At 37.4% G+C, this 17162-nt stretch overlaps 1 protein-coding gene across 1 annotated transcript in view; it reads right to left on the minus strand.

The window, feature by feature from the left end:
• LOC130907570 (forkhead box protein P1-B-like) overlaps positions 1-9770 on the minus strand; it is a 69535-nt gene extending 59765 nt beyond the window's left edge. Inside the window, exon 1 of the mRNA XM_057822826.1 lies at positions 9663-9770. The gene's annotated coding sequence lies outside the window, so the exon portion shown is untranslated. The remainder of the gene's footprint in view (positions 1-9662) is intronic.
• Between the last annotated feature and the right edge of the window lie 7392 nt (positions 9771-17162).

Genomic DNA, 17162 nt, shown 5'->3' on the forward strand with positions numbered 1-17162 from the left:
AAGAGAGTGTGCTTTGGAATTAGATTTGAATTGTATTTACGAACAACTGTTGGATTATGAAAACGGATTCATTACAGTCTGCCTCCTCCTAATTCGATGTTGTTGTTTAGTCTGTTTAAAGAAAATATATGAGTCATTAATACAAATTAGATTTGCACTTTTCCCACAAGAAAAAAAAAATTCAATAAGCAACACTTTTTATACAGAATATTACCAAAGAAAGTCAATAATAAATTAATATTTTTATGTAAATAATAATATTACCAATGAAAGTCAATCATGAATAAAATACATTATAGACAAATAGGAAATTCCCTCTACAATTGAAGGAATTTTAAAAAAAGTATTACCCTGAATGTGTGCACGCCATGGCCGCTAGGAGCAGTAAGTAGCACTGACAGTAACACATTATTGACAGTAGTAGAAGAATAAAGCCTTCTTTTTCACAGCATAAAAAGAGCAGTGCCTGAGAGTGTTATATTTCATGCCTATAAATGTCCTCAAGGTGATTCTGTGTTAATATTAATTTTAAATACTGTTTTGAGACTTAAAAGCAATGCTAATTTACGTTAATTTGTAAATAGCATATTCTATTGTACATTAGCAGTAAGCAAACGTGTTTTCAGGGAAAAAGGAATGAAGTGTATTTTGAATTTTAATGCACAGTACTTTCTTAGTAATGCATGTGTCTATTTACAGTTCACATGAACTGGAGAATAATAAACAATTTCAAAACTATCAACTAGTGCTGCAACAATTAATCGATTAACTCCAGTATTCGAATAGAAAAAAAAAAGATTCAAATTAAATTTTGCTGCTTCGTGTATTCGTTTAATTATAGTGGCGTTGTAATGGTTAATTTTTAAAGTGTTTGCATTTAGTTTTATTGATTTGGGTGGATACACTGCCCTCTAGTCTACCTCATTTCACATGGCTAAATCCAGCTGCTCCATGTTAAGATTGTTTTTTGTGTAATGTTTTTTTTAATGCATTCGTAAATTAATTTATTGGTATATTTAGCAGTTTTTTGTGCGAATATGTGTGGGAACCATTTGTTAAGAGCATTGTACAAAAAAAGAATAAAAAAAAGCGTTAGCGTTTTTTAGCATCTAAGCTAGCGGACTTTTGCTATGTAAGTTAGCTATTGTTCTTTTCTTGAACATAGATCCTTTATTTTTTAAAAAATATTTTTATAGCGTTTGAGGCTCAGCTCAGGTATTTTAATTTTTCATGTTCCTTATCCGATTACTCGATTATTTGAACTAACTAGTTCATAGATTATTCGACTACTAAAATAATCGATAGCTGCAGCCCTACTATCAAAAATGAACTCTTTTTGAGGAACTGTTTATTATCTGTCCAACTATAGTCTCACTTCCACGATATTTCATCAATAAGCGTGTCACGGCCAGAGGTGGTTAGTAATGCGTTACATTTACTCCGTTACTTTTACTTGAGTAACATTTTGAGGAAAATGTACACTACCGTTCAAAAGTTTGGGGTCCAAGCGACCCCAAACCTTTGAACGGTAGAGTACTTCTAAAAGTAATTTTAACACGCCAAACTTTTTACTTTTACTTGAGTAGATTTGTGAAGAGGAAACATCAATCTTACTCCGCTACTTTGGGCTCCATTAGAGTTGTTAGATTTTTCCTCTTTAATTGCGATATTAGAGATGCCCTCGGTGGTTCTACCAGTTTCACCAATCAGACGTCCAACAATCATCACGACTATGCCAGTCAGACGTAACAATACAGTCTCATGACCAACCACAAGCTTATAGTCGGAAATCCTATGAACATGCCGGCCTGTTTAATTATATGGCGTCTTTAAAACTAGGGGTGTGACAAAATATCAAAATGGTGATATATCGTGATACTTTGTATCCCAAAAGGTTATCGATATGCTCCTGCCAAGAATTCAGATATCGTTTTAAAAAGGTGTCAGAGTCTAAAAAAATAAAATAGAAAGGAACCAACAGGTTGCTACCAAAATCTTCCACCATAACAGTGTATCAGTTAACTCTAAGGCTGCATTGACGGTGCACGATGCCCAATCCATTTAGACTGGGGGTTTTCAGGGCATTTACAGGTCATTTGCGGTTAATTTTAGGGCATTTATAGGTCATTTCCTGTTGAGTTTGAGTCATTGCCTATTCATTTGGGTGATTCCCAGGTCACTTCCTGTTCTGTAACTCAAAATAAACAGGAAGTGACCCATAAAATACCCCAATACCAACAGGAAGTAACTGAACATCAACAGGTAAATGACCTGAAATGGCCCAAAATTACCTCATTGCCTGGCATTGGCTGCCACTGACGGCCATAGACATTCAATCCATTTGAAGTGGAAGGGATGGCAGCGAATGAAAATTTCGTTCATTCGCTGCCACCCTCCCATTTCAAATGGATTGGACGTCTACTAGTGATTCCAATTCTCATTCCAATTCACGGCAGAAGCTTGTTTTTCCGTTTATGAGTTGTTGGTCAGAAAATCATTGTATGATATTCTACAAATGTATCGATCATCGTTGTATCGCCATATCGTCAGATCATCGTTATCGTGAGCTTTGTATCGCAAATTGTATCGTATCGTGAGGTACCAAGAGGTTCAGACTCCTATTTAAAACACTGTAAAAATGAAACTATTTGATATGGAGTCAACATTAGTCGAAAACGGGAATTTCAATATCTCTCCCAATTTTTATTTGGCATCAATGGACCACAGAAAACCACAAGTATGATCATTTTAATTTTATGGTAGGAAATGTTTTCTTTACTAGAGGGCATTCATGCAGTTGGACAGGTGATGTTCACTTCTATAGATTTTTCTCATCAGAATTCAATGAGTTTTTTTTTTTGTATATTTGGGGCCTTATATGGTCATGTAATAGGTTAAAGTACAATGCAGTTTCATTCAATTCAAAACAGTTCATATAAATGACAATGTGCTGAGAAAAAAAAGATACAATGGGAGAAAAAAAAAGATACAATGGTTTAATTAAAAAAAAAAAAACATTGTGAGCAGTTACACATTACTTGAGTACCGCATTTTTCTGACTATAAGTCGCACCTGAGTATAAGTCGCACCAGCCCAAAAATGCGCAATGAAGAGGGGAAAAAAACATAAGTTGCAACAGAGTATAAGTCGAATTTTGGGGGGAAATTTACTTCATAAAATCCAACACATAGAACAGGTATGTCATCTTGAAAGGCAATTTAAAATAAAAATACAATAGAGAACAACATGTTGAATAAGTGCACAGTATGATAATGCTACATGTTGCATGAACAACGAAATGCGAACTTGGCAGGTGTTTTCCGAAATTTCTAGGTTCGCGGTGAATCAGTAACAGGCACACTTTTGCAAAATAGACAATGTTTATTGATTAGAAAATGCAGAATAAATGAGATTTATTGATTCCCACAGGAGCAAGCAGCAAGTATCAACAACAAGCAAAAACAATGGTAACATGACGCTATATTTGAGTTAGTCAATCCCAGAATCCCCGCGTTATCGTTACAGCACAACCAGGTGTTCCTTTAGCAATGAAAATCGCTTACCGTGACAAATGAGCGGAAGCCAACGCTCCTGTAAGGCAGCGAAGGAACAAAGCCAGGCGATCCGTACGTGACCCGCTGGCGGACTTGAATTAAGTAATACTGGGATTGTGTTGTTTGATAAATTAAAGTAATTCTAGGTAAGCCGTAACAGAATAATGATGTTTAAGAAATTGTAGAAATCTGCCAGCGGATTACGTTCGGGTCGTCTGGTTTTGTTCCTTTGCCGCTTCACCGGAGTGTGTTGGCTCCCCGCTCGTTTGTCACGGTAAGCGATTTTCATTTCTAAGGGACATTTTGTTTTGCTGTAGCGGTAACACGGGGATTCTGGGGTTGACAAACTCAAATCTAGCGTCATCGTTGCCATTGTTCTTGTTTTTTGATGTGTGTTCGCTTGCTCCTGTGGGATTCTAATCAATAAATCTCATTTATTCTGCATTTTCTAATCAATAAACATTGTCTATTGAGCAAAAGTGTGCCTGTTACTGATTCACCGCGAACCAGGAAGTTTCGGAAAACAGCCGGCATGTTGACGTAACATAGCTATTAAGAGTTCATCAGATAACTATAGCGTAAAGAAGATGCTAATAACTTTACCGAACCATCAGTGTCCCTCCAAAACACCAAAATAACATGTGAAATGACTTAATAATGTGTCAATAATTTCACACTCCAGAGTATAAGTCGCCCTCCCAGCCAAACTATGAAAAAAAACTGTGACTTATAGTCCGAAAAATACGGTATTCAATTTCCTGAATACTTTTTTAATTGTACTTGAGTATATTTTTTTATATGACTGGTTTTGCTTTTACTTACGCTACTCTTACTTGAGTAAAATTTTTGGCTACTCTACACACCTCTGGTCACGGCTGATCAAGGAAAGCGACATGATTTTTTTCTATTTTCTTTTTTTAAATCTACAATCATAAACACCCCCAGGACTACTTAAGCATGTTTTCGCCATTTTGCATTTTAAACTGTCAGTGAAAATGGACAATTCCATCCATTTGGTGAGAGCCTTGAGAATTTTTGCTTGATTTTATGGCGCACACACAAACAGAACCATCGGGTTAACACCTGTGTTATGAGCTACTCTCCTGAGGGATCACAAAAAAACATCAAATAAAGGAAAAAATGCAACAATATTTATTCACCGTTATCAGAAATCAACATTGTCAGTCACAATCGGCCAGTTTTGAACTAAGAAAACAAACAAACTAAAGTGCAAGTTGCAAAGAGTCTCTGAAACTGGGAGAGGAACATGCTTGGTCTATTTGTTGAATAACTGAGCGCTGCCATGGCTACTGTAAACACAGGGGCCCCGGGTCTGTGTTTATGTGCAAACATATCTTCCTTCTGGAACAATTTACCATTAACCAGGTGGTGCGATAAACGGTCGTGTCAGGTAGTACAATGCACAAGAAGGCTTTTATGTGTACAGCTTGGGAGTGCTTGAGTCGAAGGCTAAGCAGCATAAACAAAAGTAAATAAAGTAGGCAAACAGATAATGTAAGCAGATGGAAAAGCTCAGATGAAACAGCCAGTCTTGCCCGAAGGAGAACGTCAGTATCATAAAAGGTTAGCCAACTTATAAATCACACACTGAAAGCAATGGTTAAATATGCAACAGTCATTTTCAATCACATAATAGATAAATAGGAATTAGTGACAATAAAAGGTTCCCTATTCATTTCAGGTAACAATTAAATCTACGCCAAATTGCTTCGATTGTTGGCCCTAACCTACATGATACGGCTTCAATTCTATCTAATCACTGAGTAGACAAGAAAAGCGCATTTCCTGCATGAGACGTGTCAGAGCTGTATTATGAAATGAATGAAAGGGATATTGCAACAATTGGTAGAAAGCGGGGGGAAAAAGTGAAGTGATTCCTGCAAATGAAAAACCATCCAAAGCGTATCCGGTATTTACAGGGAAGATTTCCATTGTGTTTACTCATGCTTTCAGGATCAGGGTGACTACAAAAGACAAAGAGCCGGTTTCCTGTTGTCATGTCCGAAGACAGGAGTCAACTTTCTCTTTGTAGAACTAAGGATAATAATTTAATGTTTGGGCAATAATAAAAAAAAAAAAAAGAGTTAAGTGTACAGTATTACTGTGGCAAAGCTTTTTGAGGGGAAAAACTCACAGCTAATCAATGTGTGAGGTTAAAAACTTTCTCATGCAAAAACTACCGTATTTTTCAAACTATACGTCGCACCTGAGTATAAGTCGCACCAGCCAAAAAATGCGCAATGAAAAGGAAAAAAATATATACAAGTCGCACCAGAGTATAAGTCGCAGTTTTGGGGGGAAATTCATTTGATAGAATCCAGCACCAAGAACAGAAATGTAATCTTAAAAAGGCAATTTAAAATACAATAGAGAACAACAGGCTGAATAGGTGTACGGTATGCTAACATTACATGATGCTAGAAGTTAGATCGGGCCTAAAAAAATCCAGCCCGACCCGACTGGCCTGCGGGTATTAAACCCCGACGCGGCCCAAGCCCGATCAATTAACTTGATATGCTTGCCTGAGCCCGAAAAAATCCGAAATTGTATATTTTATTTGTAGGCACGAACCCGAAAAAAAATGAAATTTTATGTTTTATTTGTGAGGACTCAGGAGAAGGAGGAAATGCGGGGATGCGATGCATGGTTGTGTTTTGTGTGATCATGTTTGTGACGATGCCGGTGCACATATGCATAATGATAACAAATTAAAGCCTGTCTTTTGTAACGAATTCTCCCAGTTAAACTGTAAGATGGATATTCAATAAACATTTATATCGTTTATATTTGCGTGTCTAACAAGCGGATAGTGGATTTGACATTTATCTTAATCTCCTCGAGTTGGCAGAAAAAAAGCGCAAGTTTTCTCAATGTTTAAATAGTCTACATATTTTTATGATCATTACAAATGCATTTACACAACAAAATAACGCTGGAAAAGTTTTTAAAATATATTTCTCGTATGAGACCAAAGCGCCACATTCGTTTACATTCAGCGAAGCCGACTGTTTTCTGAAATTTCCAGGTTTGCGGTGAATCAGTAACAGGCACACTTTTGCCCAATAGACGATGTTTATTGATTAGAAAATGCAGAATAAATGAGATTTATTGATTATAATCCCACAAGAGCAAGCAAACAAGTATCAACAAATGTCAACGACGACCCTAGACTTGAGCTTGTCAACCCCAAAATCCTCGCGTTAACGTTACAGCAAAACAAAATGTCCCTTTAGCAATGAAAATCGCTTACCGTGACAAGTGAGTGGGAAGCCAGCAACACTCCAGTAAAGCGGCAAAGCGACAAAGCCAGGCGATCCGTACGTGACCCGCTGGCGGACCTCATGGGTCGCCTGGAAATGTCCGGTTTTGTAAGGACACACCCCTCGGAGGTGGAGAGGCCAACTTCCACCCCCGAGCGGCACGGCCCCGTCCAATCACAAACATTTAAGCTACTTTTGGTTCAGCCCTCTTGAAAAAGGGGTTTTCACATGGGACAAATGAGCTGTGCTGCAACAGATGCCAACAAATGGTAAATATTATGGGTGCAAAACAAGTTATCTCTATGGGACCCAGGCGTGTAACTATGGGACCCAGGTGTGTAGTAAAACAATACTATGGTGCAAAATAAGTTATCTCGTGAGATTTTCAAGCGCGTCTCCTAACTATGGGAACAAAGTGAAAAACACAGAAGCAATCATAAATCACAAAAGCATAATCTAATATTTTCCCACATCACTGACAAAGGTTTCCGTATCTTCAACAATCAATTTGAATCCTTTCCATATCCCACTCCTACCACAGTTGTTTGCTTTCAATTCCCCTGTCTTTAGTTTGTTTTTCACTCCTATAGCTGCTCCATATTGAAAAGGAAATACCAGGATGCTCGCCCAGGGGAAGATTGAAAAGAGAGCGAGGCCACTGCGTTTATTTGCGCATGCATGCACAGCGCCTTCTCTGTTTTATCCAAATTATTGTATTTAACATTAGATATCGTTTTAGTATAAATATATTAATATATATGGCGGAAAACACTTAGGTGACTTAAGTTCCGCGCTGAGACCCCCAATTTTGCCAACTTTCAAAATTGTCCGATGTGTGATACATCATTGGAAAGCTTAAAATTTTAAAGCTTTAAAATTTTCTGGGGGAAGAAAAGTTTTGAACAGAAGGGCATTTTTATTAAAAAAAAATGTTTTTTTGGTGAGAGCACGCGAGAGCAGAATTACAGACGCCATGATTTTAATGAGATATTATCACGTACTTACCTTGTTTCGATCCAAAAACTCCATGTAGCATGTATCACTGAGAGTCAAGACACAGCTATGAATGGCCAATGGATTTTTTGGTGATTTTATGGGTGAAACATGGTCATATAACAAGGGTCGCGATGCAGAAATCGCAGACATCAAGGAGTGGTCGAGATGTTCTTTTTCATATATTTACTCTTTTAAATGTTGTTTTTCCATTTTTCTTTGTTTGGATTGTTTATTTATCATCTAACATATCAGAGAAAATGCGATAGTAAAAAAAATAAATACATAAAAAATAAAAAATACAGTTAAGTGATAGCTATGAGGTAAATGGTAAAATACTTTTCCACCTTTCAAGGCGCTCAAAGCGCTTTACACTATTTCGCCATCCACCTACTGGTGACGCAGCACCAGGAGCAACGTGGGGTTCAGTATCTTGCTCAAGGACACTTAGACGAGTTCATCAGGGCGGAGAATCGAACCCACATCCTCTGGTTTGGGGGACAACTACTCTACCACTGAGCCACGGCACCCCAGGTGGCGAAGTAGATATCCAAGACTTTTTTACAGACACCATTTTTTTCATTGCGACGTAATTTTAAACTTTTAAAGTCGTTTTTTTTCAAACGAAATATTAGACATCAATTCATGATTCTAAGCTAAAAATGACATTTTGAATAATAAATATAATTAATTACCTACGTTTTATGGATTGGTTGAAACAAACGCGGTTGCGCGACGTCTGTAAATGGGGTTTTGTGGGTAAAACGGACACATTAAAAATAGTTTGGGGGCCTAATGCGCCATGAATCTGCTATGGTAGCATATAGACATATTGTTCTATCAAACACAACAGTTGTTTTGGCTTAAAATACAGCAGTTTCTTTTAAAGAGGAGTGCAAGAGCAGAAACTGCTTTTTCAGTCTGGTCTGTGTTTTCCGCCATATATATATATATATATATATATATATATATATATATATATATATATATATATATATATATATATATATATTTTATTTTTTTTATTTTTTATTTTTTAATGTTAGCGAGAGAGAAGTCGGCCCGACCCGACCGTAAATAATCCCACGTAAATCGCTCCAGAGTATAAGACGCACCACTCCATGGTATAAAACGCACCCTCTGCCAAACTATGAAAACAAACTGCGACTTATAGTCTGAAAAATACGGTACTTGCAATGCATTTCAAGGTGACAGCATCGCATGTTTTACTGTGTAATGGTTGGAGGGTCGATTCAGTCGTTCTAATCAGTTATGTTTGTTTGTCAACGCTGAACTGTACTGTAGTTCAAGAATCTGTCTCGCAGAAGAATAATGGACCACATTCAGGAAGCTGAGCTAACTTGACTCTGAGGTTATGCCATTTCAGTCACTGTTCGACATGTGAATCAAACTGAATAAACGATAGCAGATGGCAAAAAGGTGTCGCTCACTATTAACAGATGTGGGATTTGTTCGGCATAAAATGAATGGGCTCGACATTCGCCGAGAGCAGCCATTGCAGTAGGTGGTTTCCAGTGAGGACCCCAACATCAAGCTCGTGGTAACATAAGGAAAGAGGAACCGCGAGTTAGCATGTTCGATAGGTGGATGAGCTCGTATTTTAAAGTCTATATTTCCTCCTTTCTAGATAAGGGACGTGTTTGCAGCCCAAACCTAGAGGGTCACAGCAATGTACAACAAAAGCTAGCCGCTAACCGAAAAGGAATCATCTCTCTCCTCGTTTTGCCAACGGTGATATGGCAACGAATATATCGTTTTTATCAACATAAAGATAAAGGTTTATCTGTGAGAGTCTCGATTCATTTTTACTCACCAGTTTATGTACGCGAGGACAATCTTGGGCTCGGTGTGCTGTCGGGAGAATGAACCTCGAAGTGGCTTCGTTGGCGGCGGGGCTAGCCACAAGTTGCTAACAGAGGGCGTGGCTTCGGTAAAAGTAAACAATGGTGACGTCATGTCCACACGCGGGAGCGTCAGAAAAAAATCCCTCATTAAAAAAATAAAATAAATAAAAAATAAAAACCCTCTTTAAATTTAAAATTAATTTTGATACGTTATGTTCTTTTTGTGCAAATGCAGAGGAAACTGTTTCCCATTTGTTTTGGGAATTTACTTACTCTCACATCTTTTTGGGTTGACCTGAACAATTTATCATTTCCAAAGTTGAGCCCTAATTGAAAATAGTTTTTAGACATATTTTGTCGAGAGGAGAGATTTTCTGGGCTATCCAACATTGAAGAACCAGAAATGGATAAAAGATACGTTATGAATCATATTTTAATATTGCCAAAATTTCACATTCACTGTGTAAAATATGCTAATCAAAGACCAAATTTTCATGTTTTTGGGGAAATGTTTTCTTTATATTTGGACGATTAAAGTTCTTCTTTGAACCCCAAGGCTATGAGGACCAAAAGACTTTGCAAACAGTACAGCTTGTGTTAAAAATAACCCCAACTATTTTATTTATTAATTTTGTTGTTGTTGTTGTTGTTGTTGTTGTAAATTTGATGTTTGTATGTGAATTGTTCACCCCATGTCTGTATTTGTGTGAATAAAGTTTGTTTAACAAAGAAAAAAACTCTAAAAATCTCAAAATTAAGAGCACATTTGTTCCCTTCGTAAATTAAGATTATATATAGATAAATACAATCGTATATTTGCAAATGTCAAGCCACGAATGTGTTCGAGTTGACTTCAAGAAGGCGCAAATTACAAGTACAGGGTGGTCTCCCAAAAGACAGCCTTCAAGTTTTGATAGGCGTCATTTCTTGATTTCTTTTTTCGGAATAATAAGAGACTGCAGCTAAAACTAATTTATTTTTAATGATATTCGAAGAGCTGAAAAAATAAATATATTGTGATTAGGCATGTGCCAGTATGAGATTTTTACGGTATAATAACCTTAAGCAAAAATACCACGGTATTGCAATTATAGCTCTAAAATGTGTTATTTTCAGATGTACGGTTAAAAAAAAAAAAAAACTTTTTTCCATTGAACAAGATTGAATTTTTTTCACAACATATTTGCAAATTGGAACATCAACATGAATACGTTAAAATAAAAAAATACAAAAAACAGAAACAACTAAAATATTTTAAAATAATTGAAATAAATATAACTGGTGTTTGCAATCCTATTTATTTATTTATTTATTTATTTTGGGGGGGGGGGGGTCCCAAATACATTTAAGTCTTCATAGACAAGTTTCCTGAGCAAATTATGGGCGACGCCATCTTGGATCATGTCTGCCTCGAACTTCTAGTTCAGAAAAAAACACATTAATTACAGTTGAAGTAAGCAGTGTTTTGACAAAGTTCATTCATTCATTCATTTTCCATGCCGCTTTTTCCTCACGAGGGTCGCGGAGGTGCTGGAGCCTATCCCAGCCAACAACGGGCAGTAGGCAGGGGACACCCTGAACTGGTTGCCAGCCAATCGCAGGGCACAAGGAGACATACAACCATTCACGCACACACTCATACCTACGGACAATTTAGAGTGTTCAATCAGCCTACCATGCATGTTTTTGGGATGTGGGAGGAAACCGGAGTTCCCGGAGGAAACCCACGCAAGCACGGGGAGAACATGCAAACTCCACACAGGAAGGCCGAAGCCCGGGATTGAACTCTTGATCTCAGAACTGTGTGGCAGACATGCTAACCACTCAGCCACCGTGCCGCAGTTTTGACAAAGTTAAAACTGCAAAATTAAAGCAGAGGTACTCACGATGTCTGCCTCGAACTTCCAGTTCAGAAAAAAACAACATGAATTACGGTTGAAGTAAGCAATGTTTCGACAAAGTTAACACTGCAAAATTAAAGCAGAGGAACTCACGGAATCTCCAGAAATGGATTCAGCACGATGTAGATGAGACGTAGACGAGATTGTATGATTGTTCTTATTACTTTGTTGATCATTCGTGGACAAAATTATAACAACCTGTCAGCCTGTGTTGACGTGAGGTATAGATTGATACGCCAGCCACTCGAGTGACCAAAATGAGATGAAATTACACATATTAGATTTGCCGAATGCAGAAGGGCTGACACAGATTTTGGTGTTATAAGGAAATACTACAAGGTATGTACATATTAGCAAAAATAGTATATCATTCTTTTTTATTGCAGATAATGATCACAATAAAAACATTTGGACAACATGATCGCATTTCTTGTTTTATTTTAAAACGATTGGTGCATGTGCAAACAGGTCAATAAATCACAATTTATAAAGTGATTAGAAAAATATTAATGAAGGTTGAGAATATGAGGAATGTGCTATCAGACGGCCGAGCTTAAGGGAGCTAAATTTTAACCCGACATTACAAGACCCTCGGTGGGATTCAGACGGGCTTTCTCCCTCTGTCCTTGGTAACTCCAGCTCCAATAGCATATTTTAAAGTTGCTGCAGTTAAAAAGTTCGTTGTTGGATCTCGGGATCGAGCTGACGGTCCACTGTGAGGCGAACCACCATCTGTCCCAGCCCCTGGCTCTCGGCCGCCCCCGGGACTCGAGCCGTCCATCATCAAAGTACAACGCATGTAGTCTTGATATATGTCCATCAATGTACAAGTTGTCTTCCCTTGCCTAACAGCGTTTTCCGGCTGTAAACAAACGAACAAAAACTTGTAACACTTGGATTTATGCAGTGCCATCCAACACTACTGATTAGCAACAGGCTAACAGAAGCAGTAGTTGTAGTAAAAATTGTGAAACTACATAATTACAATAATCATCGTAATATCAATAGCAAAGGCAACAAGTCGTTTCATGCGGCAGATTTTAGGTTTCATATTTTTGGAGCACATACCTTCCAGAAGACAGCGGCAGCATGACTAACGAACGCCCTGTACCCGCGATACATGTACAGCCTGCAGTTTCGACATCTTCGTCCGGTGTTACCAGCACGCGTGGTTTGTGGTACGGAGCATTGCGGGACTGTCCTGGTTCTACATCCACCTTCATGAAGACAAAATTCCCGTGTTCGTGTATGAGGCCACATCCAACTTTGTGGCTGTGCAGGTACTGGAATGCCTCAGAGCTTCCTGATGGGGTTTCCATCCACTGCCATAGAGTCAATAAAATACGATAATATTTTACTTGTGGTTACTCACGGCCACTTCATTATGTTGTCTTTCCATGTCGAGATGGCTGAAGGATGCCGTTTCACCAAATTGTGGTTTTTCATTGTTTTTAGTGAGTGATGCACCAGCGCCATTGAAGTCAATTGTAAAAAAAAAAAAAAAAAAAAAAAAAAAAATGAAAACGGAAGTTGTAGGCAGACATAAGGAAGTAAAGCGGAAGTACCTCGGAAACTTGTCTATAGGGCACGTGACTATTTTTTGGTCATTTAAAGGGAATTATTCATTTAACCCCATAAAAACCACCCACATAAGTGTACATTCCCATTTTGGGTCATGTAGGCCACAGGCACACTTGTTTACCAAATGTCAGTAGTGTGGCTATAAATGTGTGGCCACATAAATGAATACCAGGTATCAATTTTAATTTTTTTTTGTGCATTAATGTTAATGGAAACTTTCTTTACATTTATTTTTCTTGCTTTGTCATGTACAAAATGAAATGTTTAAATACATACATACATACATACATATATATATACATATATATATATATATATATATATTATACACACACACACATAGTGGTATGAAAAAGTATCTGAACCTTTTGGAATTTCTCACATTTCTGCATAAAATCACCATCAAATGCGAGCTGATCTTTGTCAAAATCACACAGATGAAAAAACAGTGTCTGCTTTAATTAAAACCTCCCAAACATTTATAGGTTTTCATATTTTAATGAGGATAGTATGCAAACAATGAAAGAAGGGGGGAAAATAAGTCAGTGAACCCTCTGCCTAGGTAGACTTAAAGAGCAATTGAAAACAATTTTTACCAAAAATTTTAAGTAATTTGTGTGCCCAATCACTGATGAGTGGGTTAAAGCTGCCCCGCCCATTATAAAACACATCTATGGTTAGAATTATCTTGATGAGATGAATTGTCTGATGTGCATCATGGCTCGGTCAAAAGAGCTGTCTGAAGACCTGCGATCAAGGATTGTTGATTTGTATAAAGCGAGGAAAGGATACAAAACCATCTTTAAAAGTCTGGATGTTCATCAATCGACAGTTAGAGAAGTTGTATACAAAAGAGAGAGTTTGGCACTGTTGCTTCTCTCCCAAGGAGTGGCCGTCCACCAAAGATGACTCCAAGAGTTCAGCGCAGAATACCCAGGGGTAAAAAAAAAAAAAAAAAAAATCTTCTGAACCGCTTATCTTCATGAAGGTGCGGTGGAGCCTATCCAAGCTAACAATAGGCAGGAAGCAGCCAGTCGCAGAGCACATACAGATTTATATATATTGCATATATAAAATCAATACCTAAATTCATAAATTTAGTAAATTAATTTTGAAATGAAAAACAATAAAAACAGCAATAAACTCTGGTTATGGCCCTCAATAACTCAATAATTCCTTTATAATATATATATATATATATATAATTTCGTAGAATTTAAGTCATTGCCTGCCATTGACAATGATGCACGTCCAGTTAATTTAAATTGAGAGGACTGGCAGTGAATGCTCATGTTTTTCAGCTCTAGACGTCCAATTCATTTTGGCTGGGAGGTCTGACAGCCATTAGTCACTGCCAGTCTATTCCAATTGAAATTGATTGGTAATGGCAGCCAATGAGTGCCTTATATAATAATATATATATACCCTCTACAAAATTGTCTTCAGAAAACTCAGCGCGCCTGTGAATTACCAGTAACAGCCACAAGATGGGGACAGAGCCCTTCTCACCATCTCCGTACTGGCAACCACCAACTGAGTCATTTAATACAATTGAAATACAAACGAATCAAGCGCATTCATACGTTTTCTGTAGGTTTATTTATTTATTTTTAACAAATAAAACAGACACATGCAGAGTACATAAGATTCTGGCATTCTTGTTTGCCAGCAAACACAAGGCACTAGTGTGCAAGATCAAAAGTTACAAACTTCAGGGATTTCGAAGTGAAAAGTCAACTGTATGTGTGAAAAGTTTTCCACGAACATGGATGGTGTGCTTTTAATATTTAATTACACAAGAATAAAATCAATCTGATCAAGGCTAGCAAAAATAAAAAATGTTACTGCGTTGAGTAGAAAACCCTTGAGGACCCATTAACAATGTTAATGTGAAACTATGGATTTCATGTGAAACTATGGATTTAATTAGAAGACGGTGGCATTTGCTATTTGCAAGATTTATGATTTCAACACTTTGTGGAATTAGTCCAAAGACTATTTTCTAAATCTTCATGTGTATGTGTGCTCTTTGATAGAGTAGCAACCAGTCCACGGTTTAACCTGCCTATGTTCCCAAAGGCTTCGTCTATACTAGGACGGATAATGGCCTTAAACATTCAATTTATTATACTATATGGCATATCGGCTACCCTTTCAGGTGCGTGGCGTTTATAAACGCATCTTAAAACGTAGTGCAGACAGGTATAAAATATTGTCCAAATTACTAGGCAAAAAAATTATCCGTCAAAGTCGAGACGTATCAGCCATGGGCCTATGCCCATGACTGATTGATGGTGTCCACAAAGTGATGGCTAATATTCAAACATTTTAAAATCAGACATCTAAAATATTTACTCATCATAAAATGACCATTACAATTATACGGGCAGGAGAAAAGAATGGATTTACACTAATAAAGTGAGTCCAAGTTTTGGTTTCACCTTTGTTGTAAACAAAGATCTTCTTGACATCTTCAAAATATTGAAATGTTCAGTTACAGTGCTATTAAAACACCTAAATACAAACATAATATGAACAGCAGTGCTCTGAGTTAGTGTGTTATGTGTATATTGTCAGTTATAGCTAAAAGAGTAAGTAATTGTTTTTGTTGATGCTAGCTAGTAGTTCAATAATATGCTTTTTTTGGTTCCATTTTGTTCATTTCGCATTTAAGTGTGACACGAGGAATAACCAGGGTGTTGGGGGAAAGTATCTGATTACATTTAATTAGATCAAAGATTATTTTTTACTTACCGTATTTTTCGGACTATAAATCGCAGTTTTTTTCCATAGTTTGGCTGAGGGTGCGACTTATACTCAGAAAATTAAAAAATTATGATAGCATTTCACATGTTATTTTGGTGTTTTGGAGTGACACTGATGGTTTGGCAAACTTGTTAGCATGTTCTTTATGCTATAGTTATCTGAATACATCTTAATAGCTATGGCCACGTTCGCGTTCCGCCTTTGGCAATGTGTGTTCAATTGTATTGTTGACTTTTTATATTGAATTGCATGCTTTTAGTTTGTGCCGCTTTCACGCCCAAGTGGGGGCGCATTAGCACTTGTTTACGCGAAGAAAAGCGCTCACACGCCAGAAGAAGACGGACAGCTATGCAGCGTCTGAGCGAGTGAGCGAGAGCGAGAAACACGGCTGCGAACCTACGTTCATTATTTATGCTTCTAAAATATCTCTACAGAGACAACACCTGTGTGTATCATCTTTTCTGTTGATGTTGTGGGTTTTCCACCCGCGATTGGACACTTAGAGCCAGTTGTGTGGTTGTTTGAACAATGTGCTAATGCTAGCGAACGCATGCTAACCGTTTGTGTCATTGCATTATTTACGTTGATGCGAACCAGTTTGGTATCGAGGACGAAATGGATTTGTATTATTTGTATTTGTAGATTCACTCTTCAAATGACGGTGTCATAACGACGACCCAAATAAAGTCAGCAAATTATACGGACGTCTAGCATTGTCATTTGGGAGTTTAGCTCACTGTATAGCCAGGACCGAGCCGTAGCGTCCTGGTGAGGGCAGTGTATTCGCATTTTGTTGTTCATGCATCATGTAACATTACCGTACTGTACACTTACTCAGCATGTTGTTCTCTATTTTATTTTTATTTTAAATTGCCTTTCAAGATGACATATTTGTTCTATGTGTTGGATTTTATCAAGTAAATTTCCCCCAAAAATGCGAATTACAGTGGGGCAAATAAGTATTTAGTCAACCACTAACTGTGCAAGTTCGCTCACTTGAAAATATTAGACAGGCCTGTAATTGTCAACATGGGTAAACCTCCCAACCATGAGAGACAATGTGGGAAAAAAAACCAGAAAATCACCATTTTTGATTTTTAAAGAATTTATTTGCAAATCATGGTGGAAAATAAGTATTTGGTCAATACCAAAAGTTCATCTCAACACTTTATGTACCCTTTGTTGGTAATAACGGAGGCCAAACGTTTTCTGTAACTCTTC

Source organism: Corythoichthys intestinalis, chromosome 2 (genome assembly GCF_030265065.1).
Source record: "Corythoichthys intestinalis isolate RoL2023-P3 chromosome 2, ASM3026506v1, whole genome shotgun sequence".
Lineage (NCBI taxonomy): Eukaryota > Metazoa > Chordata > Actinopteri > Syngnathiformes > Syngnathidae > Corythoichthys > Corythoichthys intestinalis.